General features: G+C 38.8%; 1 protein-coding gene and 1 pseudogene across 1 annotated transcript in view; one reads left to right on the forward strand and one right to left on the reverse strand.

Moving 5' to 3' along the window:
* Nucleotides 1-24,682, reverse strand: part of UMAD1 (UBAP1-MVB12-associated (UMA) domain containing 1) — a 219,503-nt gene that overhangs the window by 101,309 nt on the left and 93,512 nt on the right. The window lies entirely within an intron of this gene.
* Nucleotides 12,970-13,098, forward strand: LOC116569721 (annotated as a pseudogene).

Here is a 24,682-nt window from a genome sequence, read left to right on the forward strand (position 1 = left end):
CAAACACAGTTTAAAGACATTTGAACATGCCTCCTCTAGATTTATATCAATATAATTTAGTTACTTACAGACATGGACCAATGTACCGATCTCTAGGGAACATTAGAAAACACACACAAAAATAGACAGCTGTTTCTTAAGGGGGAGACAGAAATAATTTATAAATAGAAGCTTTAAGACTTTCTTTGCACACCTCCAGGGGTCCCTCTTGTACTGATCCTATGACACTACCCACCACCTCCCCCACCTCCATGGAGACCCTGAGTGGGCCCCAGCTAAAACGAGGCCAGTCTAAGCTGTTAGTGGCTTCGGATGAATTCTTGGGTTGCTGTCAATTTCTACCCCCAATCCCAAGATTTTTTGCAGAAACATAAGGATATAATCTACTTTCCAACAGCTTTTCATTCTGACTCATGACTAGAGTGTTGCAATGGAATGTAAATGTGATCGAACATCAAGGAGATAAAAACAAGAAAATGTTCAGATTTGAGAACCTCCACTTGGGTGACAAAACTATTGGCGTGAAGTTACCGATAATGTCTCTCTAACACAAGACAGCCATCAGTATCACCTACATCGACAAATGAGTTGCTATTGAAAATAACATCCCGTGCTGCTGCAGTGACTGTCATCTCCTAAGCACACTAGTCACCCAACTTTTCCGAGTGTCTCCTGTTGAATGTTCCCTTTCCAAACTATGAGATTGACAAATTCGTTCCTTCCAGAAACCCCAGCAACATGTGACGTAAGGTAAAGGAAGCTCTCATGAAGGTGCTGACTCCATTTTCAATAGGCTCTATCAATAATGGCATGTATTAGATATTGATGGAGTCTACACAATTTTGGCACATTTTGCATAAAAGCTGGAGATGCAATTATCCTTGTCTTCAAAGAGCTAAAAAACAAAACAAAACAAAAATTACACACCTCACACACACGTATGCCTCTAGCTATTTCTCTTGTTCTCCATCTCCTTCATTGCTTCCTCTTATTCTACCAGCTCTGTTATTCCCCAGGGCTTTTCTCTTCTTACTGCACCTATAAGGGATCTCATCCAACACTATAACTCAAGACATACCAATACGCCTTTGACAACCAAAGTTGTTTCTAAAGAACAAGCATTTTTCTTGAGCTACAGACCATACTTCCCATATTTCCAACTGCCTACTCAATTTCACCAACTGGATGCCCCAAGAGCAGTTCATCTGGATAATGTATTCCAAAAAGGAATACATTGTTTTCCACCAGTGAACTTGCTCCTCTTTCTGTATTCACTCCCTCAATTCATGGGAGTCATTAGGGATTTCTCCCTCTTCCTCGAGTCTCATATCCATTCAAAGTCGGGTCAATTCTACCTCCTCCATACCCCTCAAACTTGTCTGCTCCTCCCCACGGTCACCGTTCTAATTCGACACCATCCTAACTGAACCTCTCCTCAACGTTCTGCCTTCCCTGACTTCCTCCTCTAGCTCTCAGCCAGATAATCTTTCTAAATATTCAGAAATTGTTTAAATAAGGAGAAACACAGGACATCTTGGTGGAGGGTGGGGGGAGAAAATTCAAAGAATGGAGTTTCAAGGGTAGGAGAGACTTGAGAATGTTGATGAGCTGAAAGGAAAGAGCCTAAAATAAGGAAGAAATAAAAGAGCAAATGATCAACAGAGGAAGGTCCCAGAGCACGCAGCAAGCTCAAGAGCACCGGAGGAGGAGTCGGAGCGGAGAACAGTGAACACACACTTTCCTCTGAGGCAGAAAGAAAGACTATAAGGATGGCCGAGGGTGAATAGAAGTCTGGATGTGGAGGGGTGGCACGCTGAGGGAGCATATGCCAGATACTATCTATTTCCTCAGAAAAAGGACAAGGGCAATGAGTCATTACTTTAAAATGAGGGGGTCAGGAGAGCTGAGGCTCCTGAGAAAAGTTGTTCCAGTTTCGAATACTTATTACAGATAATAAAAAATGCAGCTCATAAAAAACAGGTTGGAGAAAAATTTTAAAAAGAGAAGAAAGTCATTCTGAGTGCTGAGCTAGAGGCAGAAATCGTAAATCTGTACCAGGGTCAGTCTGCACCGTAAGAGGAATGCTGGTTGCAAAGGCGGTGGGCAGGAGACCAGGGAAGAGTAGGATTATGGTGCTGATGGGTTTTAAGTTCCCAACAGCTCTCAATACCTACCTTCATCCAGTTAGGTCTGCTTCCCCAAGGCCAGTGGCCATTTCTTTCCTCTGCTTCTCCTGGACCCTATGTTCTAACCATCATAAATGTGCTGTACCACTGCTAGAACACGCCATGCTGTCAGAACTCTGTCTTAGGACATGCTGCTTCCTCTACATAAATGTGCTTCCCTCTACCCCTCTCCACCTCTCTCCATTCTTTAAGGAAACGAAAAGGAACACTCCAAGATAAATTTCACTGGCCAAGGTCAGCAGGCCACCAAGCCCACTAGGTGGGTGCAGATGGAGCACTGTCCAAGCATTTGATTGGTGAAAGCATCGTATGATTTGTAGGGCATCCTAGTCTCCTAGCTTCCCACAGTATGTAATAAACTTTTTTTTTTTTTTAAAGATTTATTTGTCAGAAAGACACAGAGAGAAAGAGCACGAGCGGGGGAGTGGCAGGCAGAAGGAGAGGGAGAAGCAGGCTCCCTGAACTAAGCCGGGAGCCCGATGCAGGACTTGATCTCAGGACCCCAGGATGACAACATGAGCCAAAGGCAGACCTTAACCGACTGAGCCACCCAGGGGCCCCTGTAATAAGCCTGTCTATTATTCCTGAGGTCCTAATTTCTGTGACTCAATGTAAAACTTAAAATAGGATACTTAAAGTTCTCTACATCTGAAAAAGCAGACAATGGTGGGTGCTTACTTTTTTTTTTTTTTTTTTGAGATTTTTGTGTAATTAAGTCTCCCTAATTGACAGAAGCAGATTTATGGAATTTTCCGTCCCTAGTTCTAGAGCTACTTCCTTTGCCATGTTTCCCTTACAGACACTGGAGTATCAGGGGCTCATTCTGACTGCTGTGCCCAAAAGTGGACAATACAGACATGCAAAAGCTAAACTTCCAGACAGATGAATGAAAGGGGACATCTGGATTTGAAGCTTCTGCTCTATCTTTCTTGATGCAGAGTTCTAAAATTTCTGCTGCGATGGGCCTTTTAGTACTATCCATTATGGCCCTGCCTTTTAGTCCTCTCTACCTGCTGTGCCACAGAATGTACAAGTATGATTTAGACGCACATTCATTAATTCAGGAAACACTGACTACTAAATATGTTACAGACACTGGGGAAAATACAAAACATGAATAAAAGGGGAAGGAGAAAAACATGCCCAAACTATTAAATACAATAAAGTAAGTGCTATAATATAGCTATGCATTCATTCAACAAATATCAAAGCCCTAATACTTATCTGGCACTTGGGTGGGGCTGAGGATTTTGCAGTGTAAGAAACAAGAGAACACACAAAAACTTATCCTCAAGGAGCGTAATTAGTTAACAGAGCAGCAAAGAAAATGAAGCACACGAACGGAAGGCAGCAAGTCCTTCCAGACTGGGAGAAGAGCAGAGGCCCCATCCCAGAAGGGGCCGTCAGCGGACCTTGGAGGAGGAGCAGAAGGAACGCACAACAGGAGAGGAGGGTGGTCCCGGGACCAAACAGCCCTGACAAGTTCGAGAACAGGGTGGGGAGTCAGAACGGCAAAAATAACTTGCTTCAGCAGGAAACCCAAAGGGAGAAAAGTAACCCAAAATACGGCAAGGACAAAAGAGAAAATCCCTGTCTGAACATGAGGTTGGCAAAACCGTGCTCCGTCTCTTTAGGGGACAACAAAGACTGCTTCTCTGTTTTCATTGTTCTCCAGAGGTATAGAAAAATAAAATTTCACATGCAATGAATTTGACTGACTTCTCACTTTAAATGTGATCAATCTGCCAGGGTACTAAGTATAAAAAACCCATATATGTTAATTAGTTAACGAATGAGCCAGCAAACTCCATAAGGAACCAAAACAAATGAACTTCCAGGTTACCCTACCTCCTAGGCTTAGAATTCAAACAAACAAACAGACCAACCAACCTTTGTAAGATAGGATAGTTATGAACATGGGGGAAAAACCCTAATAAAAAAGCCCATATTGTCACTTTCAGAGTACGATGTGCATGCTAAACAAATCAATATTTACATATCTGGAAGAAAGCAAATTACTAGAACACAAAAAAGTGAGAAGGGTAATGCGAAGCATCTACTTCAGTAGGAGAAGCTATTCTAGAGCACACAGGATGACACAGGGGATCTCATCCGGGCCTTGCTTCTTGCTAGCTTTGTAACCTTGGGCAAGTTACTTAGTTTGAGCTTCTTCGTATGTAATACAGAAGTATAATAATAGTATCTACCTCAAAGCATTACTTTGAGGATTAGACTAGTAAATTTATGTAAAGCTCTTAAAACAGTACTTGGCACCAAAGTGAAACTGTTATTGTGGCACGGACGGGGTGGGGGGTGGTAATTGTTATTATGATCTGAAGCTGAGTACCTTACTGCAGAATTCATATTAGCCACTGATGATCTCCTGGAAAATTGTTTATCCTCTTAGGAAACTCTGGGAAAATGCTGCTTTATTAATGAAATAATTTTAGCTACTAATACCCTAGAGTTGAAACCTAAAATAAACACGCTTAACAATGCAAACTGTTTAATCCTACTTTGGGTTGCAAGCTTCATTTCTTGGAATGTTCACTATTCACAACAAACAGTAACAGTCATCTCTGAAGCAATACACTCCTGCCATCATTTTAAGGTGAAAGGACTTGAAAAGCCAGAACTTGAAATCGTTGCCTAGATTTCATTAGGCCAGAAGTTCTGTGAATGCAGAACAGGCAGGAATGCTTATAGAATCCACCGAAATATAATTTGCCCCAGACTGTAAGTTTCCATGAGGGCAGGGACTTTTGTTGTATTCATCAGTTCAACATCCAGACTTGTGTAGAACATAGCAAGATCACAGTATGTTTTAATAAATGAACAATTATACATCTGCAAAAAATGACATATTTATTTCAATGATAAAAAAGGAATATTAGGTAAGTTTTAAAACAATCACACCTTTGAGCTTTAAATGAGTGCTGAGTTTTTCCTTAACACTAACCAGCTCACAATGTAAGAGGGAAAAAAAAATTAAGCACCTCCAAGTTCTTCAAGATAGTCTAAAGAGGGCTGTATGTTTTAGACCAAAGTAGCACCTGCACAATTTAGAAGAATAAATTCAACAAGAAATGGTTATGAATCTATAAATTATAAGGCTTTGGGGCTTCTTTTATTATGTGAGTAACAGCAAGTATTTTCTGGACTTGCAGCTGGCGCACTGTTTCTCAACTGCATGAGGACCTACTTTATTCACGACAAAGTTTGAAACCTGAGGCAATATCAGTTTATTAATCAGATGAACTTTAATGCTGAACAGTAAAGTTTTACTTCCTAATATAAATTGTTGGCCTGCAGATATAAGTAACAAATAGTAGGTCACTGGGTTTGCCTGCGATAAGCAGTAACTTGTAGTAAAAATATATTTTTAAAATTGGGTTGAGTTTAACTACATATATAGCCTAGGAGGAAAAAAAAAATGGACAAGTAAATTTTGCTGCTTATTGGGCCATGGCACAATCAGTTTTTTTTGGTAAAGATTTTATTTGTAAGAGAGAGTGAGAGAAAGAGAGTGAGAGAGAGCACATGTGCCAGAGAACAAGCAGGGGGAGCGGCAGGCAGAGGGAGAAGTGGGCTCCCTGCTGAGCAAGAAGCTTCAGGTGGGATTCAATCCCAGGACCCTGGGATCATGACCTGAGCTGAAGGCAGATGCTCACCCAACTGAGCTACCCAGGCATCCCCACAGTTTTACTGAAACGAGAAAATTACTCCATTTGGGTTCTAACTGCCATCTTCCGATCGTAACATAATCGAAACTATTATTGCATTATTAAAACAATCTGTGACTGAAGAGAACTGTTCTACCACTATATAACATACACACACACACACACACACACACACACACACCCCATACTTTCTTGGCTACAAATTCAGTAAGTTTTCAGAAAAACATCCCGAAGATACTGAATAGGAAGACAATAATTATTTCTAAAATCTTGGGGAGGACGTAGGATTTCTAAAACTTCAAATAGTTATGTGTGCTTATTAAATGAGCCTGTAAGAATCCCAGCTCTCCCTCCAACTAGCAGCCCTCTTCTCTCCGCTCACTATTCCCTAGCTAAATTGAAAGTAAATTCAAATCAACCTTCTTTCAGTTCTACAGGAACGCTGGGCTCTGCAGTATGCAGCCCCAAAGTCACCCCCATCCTCCATCGTCCTACAGTTCCTGCTTGCTCATCTATTAGATTAAGTGCCCCTGAGTACACAGCACCTCTTGACTTTCCACTTTATTAACTGTTTAATGATCTGTCTCCCCACCTGATTGAAAGTCAAGGGAGGGACCTTACCTTACCAGGGACCTTACCTTACCCTACTAGTGCTTATCCTAGTGTATCCCGACTCCCTGGCACAGTGCCTGGCATAGAGTCAGAAGCTCAGTAAATACTTATTGAACATCTGAACATCGGAATGATTTCTCAGTCGTTCAATCACAATTATTGCCTACTATTAGAATGTGAACTTCTTAAGGCCAAAGCCTACATAATCCTCAGCAGAGGCCTAATTCAAGACCTGACAGGGGTGGAACTCAATCAAGGACTGATAGTGCAAGAAGAGATAAAAAAATTGCTTAGGTCAATGAATTGCTACTTTTTTTAAAAAAAAGATTTTATTTACTTTTGGAGAGAGAGAACGCACTCGAGCAGGGGGGAGGAGCAGAGGGAAAGGGACAAGCAGACTCCGTGCTAAGTGTGGAGCCTGACGTGGGCTCAGTCTCATGATCCTAAGATCATGACCTGAGCTGAAATCAAGAGTCAGACGCTTAACCGACAGAGCTACCTACTGCCTCGGCAACTTTCGATTTTAAAAGACAACTTTTAGGGCTTTAATACTAACCCACACATATTATTAAATTTGCTTAATATAACTCATTTCCTTCTTCATAGAAGCTTAAGAAAGGAAATATCAAAACAGAAATTTAATCTAAATTAGGAGTTTTTGTAAGTTTCTGAGACAATGGTATCATTTCATTAAATATTATTATTACTTATTATTAAGCACTGGAGTATTGTTGCAAGAAACAAAAGGAATATTTTGAGAGAAAGATTTCAAGACCAGAGTAAGGATTTAGCTACCAGAGGAAAAGGGACAGAAAGAATAAAGTGGTGAGAGACAGAAGACAGGGTTAGAAGGAATTAAGCCTTTTGATCAGGGAGATGCTGTCCTCCCCAGCCTAAGTGAAAAGCTGTGGATTTGTTGGATTTGGGATGGGAAGACTAGGAACAGAGCTTCAGTAATTTAAGGATAAGAAGCCAATACATCTGATCTGAGGTGTCCTAAAAAAAATTAATGATGGTAAGAATTAGAGCGAAGATGGTCACCAGTAGTAGGCAGTGACAGGTGAAGACAAATATGTTCAGTGCTGAGACAGACTAGCAGGTACATATAGGGAAGGAAGTGCTTTCAAAGGAAACAGAAAGCCAGCTGCAGAGATAAGAGGTTAAACCAGTCAAAGAAATTCTAGAAGCCAAGATCAAAAAGGGTGCTAAGAGAAAGGGCAGGGTATTCTGGCAAGACATCTAAATGGTCCTAGAGTATAAACAGTGAATCACAGATGGTAAACAATGAGGCAGAGTAATCCGACCAGTACAGACAACAGTAGAAATACTACCTCATTGTTAGAACATGCTTGTTTCTAATCAATTCTGGCACTGTTACTTAACGAAGTTCTTCATGAACTCCAAACCTGCTTCAAGTGATCCAGCTCCCGTCATGGCCCTGAGATGCTCTTTTGTAATCTGTGCAACTGGCCTAGATGCTGAGAATTGCCTCTGAAAGTGTTCACACTATCCCAGCTTCCACGGTCTCCGTTCAATCTAAACAATTCTGTCTTTCATTAAGTCGTTTATATCCATCATATAACTTCATATTATTTTATTATTTAAAGATAAATAAATCTTTATTTAAAATTGTCTTATTTTAGAGAGACAGAGTGAGAGTGCACACACATGGGGTGGAAGGCAGAAGGAGAGAGAGAATCGAAAGCAGACTCCACACCCGGTGCGGAGCCTGAAGTGGGCCTCAATCCTACGACCCTGAGATCTTGACCTGAGCTGAAATCGAGAGTCAGATCCTTAACCAACTGAGCCACTCAGTCACTCCAAGGCATTTTATTTAAAAAAAATTTTTTTAATTAGGTCAATCTTTCTCTATTCTATTCTTGATTCTCTATTCTATTCTACACACTGTAATTTCTGTATTCCAAATTACTCAAAATATCAGTGGCTACTGGTTTGGAAGTTCTTGGGTTGGTATAAGACAAATGTGTCCTTGATACTGCCAGTTTGTAAGGGATTTCAGTTTCCTTTCTTTTTACTGTAATGGGTTTGCAAGATGACTCCCCAGATGGCAGTGGCTCTTTGTGCCTGCCATATCCCACTGCAACCTCATACCTAATTGCTGTCTGATATCACCTTGGCACCCTTTCAGCATTACTAAGCATTTTCTCCCATTGAATATCTCTTTCAGATTACTTGCTATTAGATGCATTATTTTACTATTTCCTATGATACTTTTAAACCTTTTTGGTATCTTTGTGATACTTCTCTTATTTCGCTCTTTGAGATACTTCCCAATTTCCTGTCGCCTACAAAATTGGTTGACACACTGTTCATTTCCGATTTTAGATTTTTAAGTTAAATTCAGTAGGTAATATGCCTTCATGAAGCTGCATCTCATCTTCAGCATGAATTTAAGTTGCAAGTCATCATGTGAAGTCAGCAAACCTGTATTCACTCATTACACAAATTACACACTCTCAATTTTGTCATTAGCTGTAAACTAAAGTTAAAATGAGTTTTCAGGGGCATTTATTTTTGTACAATGTGTATATCTGGTTCAGTTTTGCTCCTTTCTTTGAGATTGAGTTATTGTAGAAGAAAGGATTCTTTTTTAAAAAAACAAAAGTGACACTTTGTTTAAATTTCAAATCTTGAATACATTTCAATTTTAAAAATTCAAATGAATGTTTTCGGTTCTCTAGTAACTGTAAAAACGTCATTGGTTTCACTTAAATAAAAGGCACCTTAATTAAACAGCAATGATCCATTCAGTATTTACGTTCTACCTCATTGTATTTATGAGGGTTATATTTATTTTTTCCTCCTGTACTGTTTATAATTTTCTTTTTCCTGTACTCAAAACACATCTTAAAATAAAATTTGGCTAGAGAATTTCAGGATATTTATTTCCTAAATACCGGACTCACATAAACATAAAACTCCTGGTTTACATCCTTGTTTACTTAATATCACTCTAGTTTTCTCTAATTTCTTCGGATAGTACCAACTTAAAAGCATTTAAAAAAGCCAAATCAAATTTAAAAGAATCAAGTCAGTGTTATTCAATGTCTTTTTAGTTAAATTCTGCTAAATCTTAAACTTCACAGTAGGTTTTTGACTTAAGAATCTTTCAAGAAAACACGGTCTAATCCAACTCAGGTAAGTTACTGGTTAAACGTGTACAATTTAGAAAAGAAATATGGCAAGGCCATGTATGGTGGCTCAGTCTTGAAGAGATGTTTACACAGGGAGTCCTGGCTCTGTCTACACTATATTATGACGCTTGTCATCGCCTGCCCTGGAGCAGTTACGTATGTGTCTACTTCTCCCATTAAGCCAGTCTCTCCTAAAGGGCAGAAGCAAGCTGAAACCTTTGTATCTTCCACGGCACTCTGCACAAAGCAGCCACGCCATAAATGTCTGCAGAGTTGTGTCAGAAGAGCAAAGTTCTTGGGTTTGCCTTGATATACAAGTCCCATGAAAAATGAAAGCAAAAGTAACTGAGGTGGGTGGGCTTGGGGGGTGGGCAGGAGGAGGTGGTAGTGGTTAAGAATGTTAGCAAGTAACCTCAAATGAAAATACTTAAATGGGATCTTAACGCATCACTAATCACTAATCTTGACAAAAGTTAAGATTAAAAAAAAAAAAAAAAAAAAAAAGGAACTTTTCATTATTCCCAAAGTAGAAGACGGGGAAGCTTCGTTATTTGGTTTGAAAGTATTTTCTGAATTAGGCACACCCGTATGACACAGCCAATATAAATAATTTGTTCTCTTGGTGTTGCCACCGCTGAACAATGATGAACAGATCAACAGTACAGGAATTCCCCAATAAAGAGTGACCCATTGTGTAGAAAATAGATCCTAAAACAAGGGACTGTATTGAGAATTAGGTTTCTACTTTCTGAATTCTCGCACACCCTTAGTCCCTAGCACCCATGAGTAAGTCTCCTGGTAAACCTGAAACTGATCTTCCAACGGCAATGTCATTCAATGCAACAAATATTTATTGTGCACCCACTGTATGCAGAGGCATATGAATGAAAACCCGGGAAAAAAAGGGCCTGCATAGGAGACTGAGAAGCAATGATCAGGAAAGAAGGAAAAGATATGGAGGAGGGTGGGGGGGGGTATGGAATCCAAGAGAGAAGAGATTGGTCACCATTCTGAGATGTCAGAAAGATTGGAAACCTGAGATTCCAGAAGAAAAGAAAAAATTCTAACTGTAAATGCAAAATATTGGATCAATGAACAAAATGAAGAACTTAAATTTTCCATGTTTAGAATAATTCTATTTTGTGAACCTATTCCCTAAGAATAAGTTCCAGTTCTATTAATTACCATCTTCCCTACCATCCAGAGTTGAAGTTTCTTCCTTTTCCCTCTTATAACAAATGCAATCACTTACCAAATCCTATCAGTCATACTCACATGATTATGGTCACAGACATGGTAGTACAGGTTGTGTACTGCACAAGAGTGCCACATCTGCAGGGAGGAGTATTCACACTATGGTTGTGTATGTTTTCCAGTAGATGGCAGTCAAGTGTCTTTCTCTCATTAAATACATGTATTATAACAATTTTCTAACAAATGGAAGTAAGATGTCTTAAAGACAGGGCGTCTTTTTAATTCCCAGAATTCACTGAGTAGGTTAGTGATAGCCCAGTCAAAAATGTTTCCCACCCATTTTCCTTTAAGATTTGAGAGAGAGAGAGAGATAGAGAGAGAGAGCTGGGGTGGGGTGGGGTGGCGTGGGGTGGGGAGGGTGGGTGGAAGGGGCAGAGGGAGAGGAAGAGAGAAACCCAAGCAGATGCTGCGCTGAGCATGGAGCCCTATTAAGGACTTGATTTTATGATCCTGAGATCATGACCTGAGCAGCAACCAAGAGCCAAATACCTAACCGCTTAACCAACTGAGCCCCACTGTTGCCTATTTTCTAGTCTTCATTCTGGATCCAGCCACCACAAATCAGACTCACATGACATCTTAGGCTTACCATAGCTTCCAACCTAATTCCTTAATTTCTCCACACTTGAGTCCATCCCACAAATATCTGAGAAGTTTCCCAAAGACAAGTCCCACTAGCACAACTTCTCTTTCCAAAAAGCCTTCAGTAGCTCTAGGTCGTCTAGTCTCTTCAAGCTCACACTCAAGGCCCTTCATACTATGCCCGTAATCTTCTTTTCTAGTCTCGTCAGTCACTACTCACCAGGAGATATCCTGCTCTCAGTCACATCTGAATCAACCTACCTTCCATATATCCTGTCCCTCCCTACTTCACCACCTTTGTTCATGTCATTTCCTCTGCCTGGAATTCTCTCTGAACTTAGTCTTCTTGCTACAAGCTCTATAGTAGTGTATTTGGGGGACAGGTTTTAGAGGACTAGATACTGGTCTAGCTAGCAAGCAGCAAAACCAAAAAAAAAAAAAAAAAGTATTCCTCCCCACGCCCCCGCCCCCGCCCCCGGTGTTTGCTGCCATTCCTGTTAACTATTGGTGATAAACTTATGAGTTAAAACAAGGACGATCTTTGTAATACCTCACAAATCTGTGGAACAGAAATTTGGACAGTACTTCTGTTCTGTGTAGTACTACTCTGAGTAGGCTCTCTGGTACTGGGATCCAGTTAGCAATGGGCTCTCTGGAGGCTCCCCATGCCTCCTCCTTGTCACAGATGGAGGTCTTCATTCTTGAAGACGCTGCTTAAATTCCCCTTCCTCCAAAAATCCTTTCCAGGCCTTTCAGTCAGGTTTAATCTCTCCTTGCTCCAGATGCTCTGGTACTTTTTTCTTCATTAATTGAAGAAATTAATTTTCTTCATTAATTGCCTATTCATAATCTTACATTAGGTTTTCATTTAGGTCAGAAGCAAAAGAGAGAGAAAGGCAAAGGGAACAGTAGAATGCTTCGACTGTATGAAATTTCGTTAAAGGTTAAAGAGGACACAAAATACTCAATGTGACTGAACTCTTGTGGAAACAAGTACAGGGACTGATCTACATGTACACAAGGTTTTTTAAACATATGGATAAAGTCACGTTTATCCTAAATTATTAGTATTTGTAATTACTCTACATTCCAGGAAAGAAAATTAGGTGGAAAAAATTTATTATCTTGTTCATCATGCTTAATGATAATTTCTTGCATTTATTTTTGTCCTCAAAAATGTTCAAAATGGAACTTTCCCTTGTTTAAGTAAAATCCATATCCTGAAGAATAAACTGAAGAGACATACCAATGCAACTGTGAAATTATATTTATTAAAATCAATAATTCAAACTACGCAGTTTAAAGAACCTATATAAAAAGTTTAATTTTGAGTTAGAAAGGACATAAAAGATGTAGTGCAATCTTATCATGATGATGCAAATGAGGGCCACAAAATGTGACCAAACTAAAAAGAACTGATTTTGAGTATAAAAACAAATAAAACTGAAGCTATAAAGATCTGTGAGCTAAAACATGTATAGAAACGTTGATGGCTGGAGCTTTGCGCAGTGGCAGTATTGTAGCCAATGAGGTTTATCCAAGGCGCGATTATTGCTAATAGAAACGTTGATGGTTGGGACGCCTGTGTGGCTCAGTCAGTTAAACATCTACCTTCGGCTCAGGTCATGAACCCACAGTCCTGGGATGGAGTCACACATCAGGCTCCTTGCCTGGCAGGGAGCCTGCTTCTCCCTCTCCAGCTCCCCCTGCTTCTGCTCTCTTTCTCCCCATCTCTGTCAAATAAATAAATAAATAAATAAATAAATTAATTAATTAATAAAAGAAACACTGATGGCAGCATAGTCTATGAGAAAGAGAGTGCAAGTGTCTACTAGCACTCATAAATAATAAATGATGGCATCTTCATGCAAAGAAATATCAGCCAATAGTTCAAATGAATGACAGTTACCACCAACATGACGATTCTGACAAATAACGACATTGTGTAAAGAAAGCAATTTGCAGCAGAATGCAAAGAAAATGGCAGCACTTAGATAAACTTATAAAATAAGCAAAACAAAAACCACATATAGTTTGGAATTACACACAGTATGTGGTATAAGAAAATGGCATGGAGGGACGCCTGGGTGGCTCAGTTGGTTGAGCAGCTGCCTTCGGCTCAGGTCATGATCCCGGCGTCCCGGAATCGAGTCCCACATCGGGCTCCTTGCTCCGCAGGGAGCCTGCTTCTCCCTCTGAATCTGCCTGCCGCTCTGTCTGCCTGTGCTCGCTCTCGCTCGCTCTCTCTCTGACAAATAAATAAATAAAATCTTTAAAAAAAGAAAAAAAAAAAAAAAAAGAAAATGGCATGGAGGATCAGAGGTGTCCACAGGTAGCTTCCATGGTATCCATCCATACTGCTTGTTGCTGAAGCTTAGGGTAGGCATGTGAATACATGATGTATTATGCTCTACAGCTTGAAAGTTTTATTACTTTATAACAGTATTTCAAGGTTAAAAAAAAAGAAAGCGAGCAAACCTGGGACACCTGGGTGGCTCAGTTGGTTAAGCACCTGCCATTGGCTTAGGTTATGATCTGAGAGTCGTGGGATCGAGCCCCACATCAGGCTTCCTGCTCAGGGGAGTCTACTTCTCCCTCTCTCTCTGCTGCTCCCTCTCAACTCATGTTCTCCAACCCCCACCCCCTCACGGGCTCTCTCTCAAATAAATAAAATCTTAAAATTTAAAAAAGAGATCCATCAAAACTTCTCTTCCACTTTTGTCTTTGAAGTATTCACTATAAAAATTCTGCATAAACAGGGAAATAACTGTACAGTCAACAAGTAGAAGAGCTCAAAAACATTGGGATGGGCTGTGACATGAGGGAAAGGAAGCAAAGAAGTCTCTGGTTTTCCAAATAAGGTAACAAAACAAACAAAAAAACCTAAGTAATCAAACATTTTAAATTATTTTAAATAAATCATACTCCAGCTCCTTCCCTGAGTTTTTGCATGTTGATTTTTTACAAGCGTCTCCCAACCCTGGAGCCTTCACTCTGGATGGACAAAAAGGAGACAGGAATGAACACAACAGAGACCCCACTGTGGCCTCTGCAAAGGTGGTGGCAGCAGAAGCAACGGCATAACTAAGATTCAAGGAGCACACACCGTGGATCAGGCGCTGATAGCCTGGAGCTTTACCAGCCTGCTCCACTCAGTCCCCACAAAGGCCCTGCAGGGTGGGAATCACTATCACGTTCATTACAGGGAGGCTAAAGGACTTGCCAAGGCCACACAGCTAGCAAGAGGGGGAGCCAGGCCTCTGGCCAGACCCAGACACGTCCTCAGTGTTCCTCTGCCTGTCTATTCCAGATTATAGTGATCAGATATCCGAAAATCAACGTATCTTCAAAAAATTTACTTCATTTACATCCGGCTCCAAAACATGTTTAATGGAATTGGAAGCAACTTTGCTTTGGCATTTGCAGGATTTCCACTTCTGCAGCCCAGCACCAGGAACTTTATAGATCACTCTCCTACAAAAGCACCTGTACTATGTCCACATGGTTGTCAAGGTTTAAAAACGAATACAAATAATAACAGAAGCAATTCCAAGGGGAATTTTTCTTTTGTGGGAGAGGATTAGATGGAAACACTGTAAAAAATGAAAAAGGAGCACCATCTGGAATAATTTTATTTTCTCACATCTTGGATACCTCATAGTGTGCAACAGCATGAAAAATAAAGGATCAAGAGTCCTGAGGTTGAGGAGTCTCAAGGTCTTAGAATCCAAGAAGACATCTTGACTACAAAATATAATTAATTGATTATTGCTTACGAAGAGATACCCTCTCTAGATTTTTTTTTAACTAACTAACCACAAATACATTCACATCATTTATCTGTTAATACAAGTAGTAAATCCTCTCTCCAAAAAGGGGAAAGTCCTATTTAAAAAAATAAAAACAAAAAACTTTAGTGCGTATTAGTTTGCCACATAAGAGGTCAACAATGCAGGGGTTCGGTCAAACTGGTCATTTCTGGGGTGAGCAGTTACCCCACACTGTGGCGGTACCCAGGGATCCTGGGAAGACTCTCCGCACCATCCAGGCGAGTGACCTCCAACTCTGGCTACACAGTAGAATCAACCAGAAACCTAGATGGGGCTCTGAGCAGAATGTGTCTGGTAAAACAGTGGGGCCTGAAAGATAAATAAATATTTTCTTGATCTTCAGTTGGCTAAGATGGCTTGCTCAGGACACAAACTACTAACCAAAAGGTTAAATAAAATTCAACATCATATGTAAACGTAAAATTCAACATTAAAATTAAAAACCTGTTTATCAGGATGCTCCCACAGTGTGGGAGACAACAGCGACTGGCACATACCCCAAACAGCAGGTAAGAGCGGTCCTGCTGCCAGAGGAAGAACAGCCCTCCACAGCAAGGGAGGCCGTCCTGGACCATCATCTGAAGCTGGATCAGGGCATTCCTGAAGTCAGCATGCTGTCTGGTAGGAGCCAACAAAGGCCCCATTTCAGTTAAACCAGGAGGAGCTGGAGTTTCTGTCCCTTTCTACATAAACAGACCAGACCCACTTATACCATAATTCTCATCTTCTCTGAATACACTGACAAGCTCACTTTTGGTCAGTCCGCAACATAACCCTCATTCCTGAGGTCATGAAAACCTTTGTCTAAAAAGTTCTGCTAACTTTGAAGTGGCGTTGCCTCTCGCCTGGACTCACACATAAATGGCTGTCTTTTCATTTCTCAACAGTTGTCCTCACCCCCAGGTCCTATTTCATTCCAGCCAGGTTTAGAGCTCCCAGCTTCTTGGCAATCACTTCATATTCCTTTCTCCCTGCTCCATTCATCTGGACTCCTTCAGTCCCCGGCTCCCAGGGCACAATGCTCTAACGAACGCACACTACTTGATGACAGCAACACAGTTTCCTTGTTTATTCACTTGTTCGTCCACACATTTATTCAGTGATAAATGTGCGCCAGTCCATGTGTTTCTAACTATCACTATACCTTGCGCCATCGCCCCTTTAGCTGTCAATAATCATAAATCCTCCACAATTCTACACTCCTAAATTTTAAGTTTTAATAGATCACAGGAGTCTGCTGTACACCGGTGGCACCAGAACGCCAACATTACATATGACTTGTAGCCAACACATTTTGATTTTCATTGTTTAATTTTAAAAGTTGCTTATTTTGTACCACTCCAATTAAAAAAAAATTCTTAGATTTTCTGCAAAAACTCTCCCTTCACTTTTAATAGGCTTGGAAACCATTTTGGAGTTTCCCTGCCAACGCAAAAGGCTTTTCCTTAAGCCTGGCATAGGTTGGACTGCAGTGAGAGGCATGGAGAGAAGGCAGACAGATTTTTCTCCTTTTGCACACTGATTAAAAAAAGTGTCACCAGATGTGAAAGGGAAAATTTAGACTCTAAATTCTGAAATTTAATCTAGCAATAAAGAAGCACCAAATTCTTAAGACACAGTGCACTACAGCTATCTGCTGTAACACCATTTCCTCCCTCAAATGTGCTCTTGATTACAGAGCGTCTGCAATATTTTTTACTCTGGTTAATGAGGTTTATTTGACTTCAGTGAGTGTTATTCGTGAGGAAAAATCAGATTTCTTTGCTTTAAGAGGAACTGCTGGTGGTCAGATAAGTGAGACACTACATGAGACTATACCTTTGATAAATGAAGACATTTTGCTTTACTGGCAACATTTCTGACAGTGTTTTTAAATTAGAATAAAGTACCCATGTTTCATCTCCACATTACAGATAAATAGATGCATGTGCTATCCTGAACTAAGCAGAAGAACAGTGAAGGGACAGAACAAGGCAGGCCTTAGAGGAATATTAACAATTTGGGATTTTGTTCTGAGAGATTGGAAGTCATGGGAGGGTTTAAATATATGAGTAAGTGACGTGATCTCATATTTCAAAAATTATGTGGAAAAAAAAAAGATCATACAGACAGAAAAGAATATTATGCAGCTAATAAATGAGGTAAATCTATAAGTTATTGTGAAAAACATATAGTTAAAAAGTTAAGATGAAAAAGAGTATATGCAGAGTATGATCCTTTGCAGAAAAAAGTGTATACATACCACACACACGAAGGTGCACACTAATGTCACATTATGGAGTTCACAAAATTCACGGCTGAAGTAAATTAACATACCTAAGTCGTCTTAAACATACTTAGCAGTATGTTTAATTAATGAATTGCGTATTCGTTTCAAATTTCAATTTAAATTCATTAAACTTTAATGAAATTTAAATTAAGTTAAAAATTCAGTACCTTAGTCACATTTCAAGTACTCCATAGCCACATGTGGCTAGTGTCTACTTTATTGGACAAAACAGATCTAAACATTGTAGAAAACAATGAAAAAAACTTTCTTCGAAGTTTTCTTTGAAATGGGAGTGGGAGAGGGATCTTCTACACCTCACCTTAGGTACTATAGAATATGTATGCCACATAATATCTTTTCACATTACAAACTATTAACTTCAGAAAGGTAGTATACAGTCTGAACAATTTTGGAGCCATTTTTCTAAGATCTTATTTGTCAGAGAGAGAGAGAGAGCATGCAAGCGAGCACAAGCAGGGAAAGTGACAGGCAGAGGGAGAGGGAGAAGCAGGCTCCCTGCTGAGCAGAGAGCTTGATGTGGGACTAGATTCCAGGACTTGGGATCACAACCTTGAGCTGAAGGCAGGCACTTAACTGACTTAGCCACCCAGACGTCCCAGGAGTCCTCTTAAAGATGAAGAATACAAACTTACGTATACACCATCAGATAGTGAAAATGCATGTAGAATAAGACACAGGACCAAAAGTTAAATTTTAAGCAACTGAAAATACCACAAACATCACACAAATCCAGAGAAATACCATTCTCTTATTAATCATCTGGCACATTTCCATAATGCTTTCTTCCTAAAATGTCTGACTACGCACATTGACAATTTGTTATATAATGTGCCAAGTCACAGTTTTGTAATAAAATGTTCCACACATAAAATTGAACAATTTGGTGTTTCTTCTAATGAAGATATAACAGGCAATCATTCAGAAATATGTTTAAGAAAGCTTTTAACCTTCACAACTCTGGTCAATTTTTAGGGCCACTGTCAAATCTGGAGAAATTCCATAAGGTTTCTTTCATATATAAGGTGCAAAATTTCAGGGCATTTCCAAGTTTATATGTCATGAGTATCCCTAAATATTCTTTGAATTAAAGATACTCATTCACTATAAAGCTCCCTGTAGACATACATTATGATAAAGTTTTATGTTACCTTTTTCCATGTTAGTGTTCTGTGGTCAAATCTGCAAGAAACGTAATTTTTTTTTAAGATTTTATTTATTTATTTGACAGAGATTACAAGTAGGCAGAGAGGCAGAGCGAGAGGAGGAAGCAGGCTCCCTGCTGAGCAGAGAGCCCGATGTGGGGCTCGATCCCAGGACTCTGAGATCATGACCCGAGCTGAAGGCAGAGGCTTTAACCCACTGAGCCACCCAGGTGCCCCAAGAAACGTAACTCTTTTCCCGAGGGATTCATAGGATCCATTCCTCTTTGTTAACTAGACTTTCAAGCAATCCATTTTACTACTTCTATTCAAAAGTTATTTCTTCTCAGTGAATTATTGCTTTGGGGATAATCTGATTTTTTTTTAGTATTTTTTGGAGGATGTATTTTTTGGAGGATAATTTCTATTATTTCATCATTCACCTTGATTGTTTTAATTTTATGTTCTGTTACCTGAGTTTTCTCAGTTCTTGTAAAGGTGAAAAAAGAAGGAACTCTTTATCTTTGTCAAAATTAGGAATCTGATTTCTCAGTTGTCTGACTGAAACATTCCAAAGCATCTTTCTCCTAAAGTTAGAGTTGTGTACTGACAGCTCAACTTCCCTCCAACCAATCCAAAAAACGCCTAGTGGAAGCAATCCAGCATGTGAGGAAATGTGATGGAAGGAGGGCCAGAGTAGAAAAGAGACCGCAGTCTTAACTAATTGAGGTTTAAGTATCTTAAAATTCTTCAAATTTTGCAAAATATGGCCATGGGAACAAATACAGCCAGAGGCCTTCCCAAACCCTTGGAAGGGGCTGGTGTAAGGAAAGGGCCCTAAAACCTAAACCTGGTAAATTGGCTCCTGCTAAACTTGCCTCTGATTACAGGTAAACAGAGTAGTTAGAAGATCCAGTTTAAACCAAAGGTCCTTAATCTACTCCCCCAGAGGAGCTGGGTGTTTCTCCCCACCTATCTGTCACTCTGCCCCACCCCCTAAATATTCAATTTAGACTGAGTGTACTTCTAGAAAGTCTCATAGCAAACTCTCATTTACATTCCCACATTGCACAGCTAGAAACACTTAAGCTTTGTTTTTGCCAAAACTGAAATGCATACAAGTTGAAATCTTAATCAAAAACTTCTCACTCTTTTTCAGAAACTTCTTCAGTTTCAGTTTTACCAATCCATTGTTTTGACTGATGCATCCAGCTTCTCTCTCTCTCTAAAGCTCTGGAAACATCAGCCCTCTTTTAACATAACAATTCTAAAAGCCTCATTTGTCCTGTATGTCCGTAAGAAATCTCTCTCATTTGTAACATATGGGCTAAAGCAATGATACATAGAAGTGGGGCGGGAAACAGTCATCACGGAACTCAATACTTCTTCATTAGTGGAAGTAATGTAACTTGTGGTACAATTTAGGAAACAATATCCTGCTCAGTTATATCCATAAAGAAGAGCTTGCACAACATCAAACAAGTCTACAAACTAGGAGTCTCAACTGGCTTTTAACACAATTAAAGCTGCCTTCCAAATTCATCTTCTATTTTTAATGTAGAGAATTCCAAGGTCTTATTGGGGGTCATTATTTCTTACTAAATATCTTACTGACATTATTTATTATTTCCATTTACCCTCACACACTTGTAAGTTCAGCAATAAGTTTCAAACAATTATTGCTTTCACCATGTCCTGTAAAATCTGAAAAATCCAGACAGTTAAGAGCACAAACTCTAGAACCAAACTGGGTTCAGAGCCCCACTCAGTCACCTTCTACCTGTAATTTTGAGCAAGTCACGTTAATTCTTTGTGCTTCAGTTATCTGTAAAACAGGGATAAAAATAATACCTATCCTATAGAGATGCTGTGAGCAGTAAATGAATTCGTTTTCATAAATTTTCATAAATACTGAGAGCAGCATTTGACACACACCAGGGCTGTCAATTATAAGAAAAATAGGCATCTGTGTGTAATATGAAATAGGGAGTAACCAGAGAAGCTTAAATCAAAATAGTCATACTAATTTGAGTGGAGTTTTACTATCTTCCATCATGTTACAAATTCCAAACTGCCAAAGACAGGTAATTCAAATTTAAAATTAAAAGCACATACATTTCCAAGCCAAATAAATAATTTATACATTATCAATACCTTCTCTGTCTCTGATCACAGGGTAGCCAAACACTGACAAACAGCTTGGCCCAGTGGGGTCAAATATATGCAAAACGGCCTCTAGCTGGGAAGCTTTAGACCAGTCATTTAATTTCTTGAAACTTCAGTTTCCATGTTTGGGCAAACGGGTAGAATATTCTCTGAATTTGAAATGTTTGCTAAAATTACATTATATGAAACATACATAAAGAGCTATTGTAGGGCCTGGCACCTAGCAGATGCTCAATAAATAGTCATTGTTATAGCTGTACTTGATCATTATCATTCTATTGTGCTAACAGTCCTCTTCATATATTATACTATATATTAGAGGTCATTGCCCCTCACCATTCTAGCAGTTAAATACAAGAAAATCTATCTTTCCTATTCACTTTTGTTAAGACTGTCAAACGTAATCAATGTCTGACCTTGTCCTGGACTAAGATTGAATAACACTGGTGAAAGAGATCCTTCATGGATATTTATGAATGCAAATGTGACACATAAGGTCCTTTCATTAGTACTTAATGTTATTAAGGTTTTAACAGAACTTACATAAACTATCATAGAAAAGAATAATTAAATCTTAGATGTTTTCTGCATCACAGTCTCAATTTATATGATCTTTTGTGAGAACTTTCAAAAGTCTTCATACTACTTTATGAATCTTTTCATTATATCTGCATGTTAGATCATAGCAAATATCAATGCCCAGTTTTATTTTAGAAAAATATGAGACTGAAGATTTATGACTTACTCTCCTAAACATACCAAGAGGGGAATTCACATAATTTCTCACTATTTCTGGAGGAAGTTTTTTGCCACTAGTACCGAGAATGCTATAAAATTAAATATTAGAGGCTCAATTTGCTAAATATTCTATAAGCCATGAAAAAAATACTTACCTACTCCCATTCCTGGAAAATGCATTAACTAATGTCCCTCAAATATTTTTCCTTGGATTAGGTGGAAACAGTTCAAACCCCAAGAAGACACATAGCTTAAACTTGGAATGTTGGCTGTTAGAGTGTGCGCTGCTGGAAAGTAATTAAACCAACTTGTATCCTCACTTAAGTGAGATTATAAAAACCCAGAAAAGAGTCCTTCAAGGAAGAACTATCAAAACTGTTTAAAAATTAATTTAGCACATTAAACTTCATGGTATTTATTATGGAATTGTTACAGCATTCATTTTCACTTCAAAAAAAGTGATAAATATTTGTCTTGGACTCTCATACAATTTTTCTTCAAATCTACTGTAAAACACCAACACCAAGTATGGAAAGGCTACAGGTTGGAACTTTTAAACGAACTAGGAGGGGAAATTTCTGAATAAGGGGGAAAAAATCCAAACAGCAAATACAGAAATTAATGCAATCACATTGATCTAAGCAAAGTCCAGAGTAAAGGAAAATCTTGTATGATGGGATGTCCATAGCACAGTAATAAAAGGCGACAAAAAGAGGCATCAGGAACGTGGGAATGTTGGTGGTTCCTAGATTTATTGATGACTATGCCTGACCTAGAATGACAGAGCTGAATCCCAAAGTATTACTGTGAAAAATATTACATTTCCCCCCATTTTTTCCCTAAAAATATAATAAAATTTTAAATTTATGTATATTAAAATGTACTACTATTCTCAAGAGAAAACATGCTATAAAGCATTTAGACAAGTATAAAAAGGCAACAGCTATTACATAAAATTTGGTAAATGGGTAAATGAGCATTAGGATTGTATTATCAAGTACCACCACAGCACAATGTTGAATAATTTGCTGTAAATAGAAATCCAAGGCAAAGATAAAGTTCATCTTACCTGCTCCCGTCCAAAAAAACAAACAAAAAACAAACAAACAAAAAAAAACCCCACCAAAACTGGCAGCTCTAACAAGACTGATTGACTAATTTATATTCCAGTTCCAGGATTGGTCATCTGGTTTTGTAGCAGCAATTTCAAAATGTCATTGCTGGCTCCATAAAGTTTCTCTAAATAATTATTTATGGATAGGTATTTATAATATGTTCTAATCCATGGAACAGACCTTGGATTAAGGGAGTTATAGAACTTTATTACATAAATACATAATACAACAAAAATATTGAATTTATATATAGAAGGAAACATAATTCATACAATTAAACATATACTTTGTTAGGTGATTACAACTTATTTTCTTATATTTTGGCCCAGAAACAGCATTTATGTTCTCTAATATTATAATGGTTTAGATTTAATTACTATACTTTCTTCCAAGAACATAAACAAATTTCCTCTTCCTTTTAAGGAAAATTATCTGTTAAACTGAAAATAGTGAAGGCTGAATTTTCAGTTATATAGAGAAAGAGAGTAATTCAGCAAACAACAGTGAAGACTTCCATTTCCCAAAACTTTCACTTAGTGGGCTTAGTCAGAGAGATGAAAGGACCCAAAACTTCCGGCTCTGTTTTGAGTTACTAATATGGCAGCCTTTCTGGCAGATTTGATGAAAAGGTTTATTATTTCTTGTCAAAAATATATTTCATAATCGTGAAGTATCACAATAACCTAATTTGAAGCTTTGTGTATTTTTTAAAGATTTTATTTTTAAGTAATCTCTACACCCAACATGAGGCTCAAACTCACACCCCCAAGGTCAAGAGCATGGTCTACCAACTGAGCCAGCCGGGTGCCCCTAAGATTTGAAGCTTTCCAAGTGGCACTGCAGAGAAATAGAAAATTATCCCCTGCTACCAGTGACCTCTAGCAAGCCACTTGGTATGTCTGAACCTCAGCTTCCTTCATCCCTAAATCAATATAAAAGCATTTGCCCTGCCTTATTCTAGGGATTTCTGAAGGAATCAAAATAAAGTAGCATCTCTGAAATGTTCTCTAAGACAGTATTCAGCAAATGAAGTGGTATTAATAATGGTAGGAAAAATAGTTATTATTCAGGAAATAAAGCATTCAACTATAATTGGGTTTTCAGTGAATAAGACTCTCTGGGTTTAAGAACTTAAGGAATTATAAAGCAAAAAGTTGAGCAAACTTTCTAAAAAAAGGTAACTTTGGAAAAAGATACCAATATTTTTGAGCAAAAACAAGGCTAGAGTTGTCCGCTGCCCCAGGACAGACATCAAAATAGCTCTGCGTAACATGGTCTATTCGCCCATGGCAACACCCAAACAACAGCAAGATTCACCAACCCGTTCCATCTCTATTATTTAAAAAAAAAAAAAAGTCCTCATGGCCTAATAGCTAATGAAGGTTTATCGTTACCATTTCTTACCACACCCTTGAAGGCCACTTTGCCGACTTAACAATCAACATCATTTCTGATTAGATATATTGAAGTATCTAAAACGAACACGGCAACAACTTTCAGTAACCATTTACACACACACACACACACACACACACACACACACACCCTTTTAAAAAAGAAATAGAAACATTTAAAAAAAATTCTTGTAATTCTTAGGGCTTTAATACCTGAAGATAGCAATAAAAAGGGGGATTGTTTGTGTAAACTGTACCAAAATAATGAGACATTTCCAAGTTTGTGTTTGAAGTTCTTTAAACAAGGTGGCCTTTTTAGTGAGTTGAGATAAAGGTTTAGAACATTTTAGGGACAGAGCATTTGGCTGGCATTCTGCCACTTTCTACACCAGATAATTTCAGTTGCTGCTGTTTGTCTCATATGTTTTTTATTCTCCCCCTAGGGAAGTCAAAGCCTTTTCACTTGCAGGCAAATTTTACTGTAGCTCTGGTAACTACTTTACAAGGTGATAAGCATTCACAAGAGGCTTTTATTAGG

Source organism: Mustela erminea, chromosome 11 (assembly GCF_009829155.1).
Source record: "Mustela erminea isolate mMusErm1 chromosome 11, mMusErm1.Pri, whole genome shotgun sequence".
Lineage (NCBI taxonomy): Eukaryota > Metazoa > Chordata > Mammalia > Carnivora > Mustelidae > Mustela > Mustela erminea.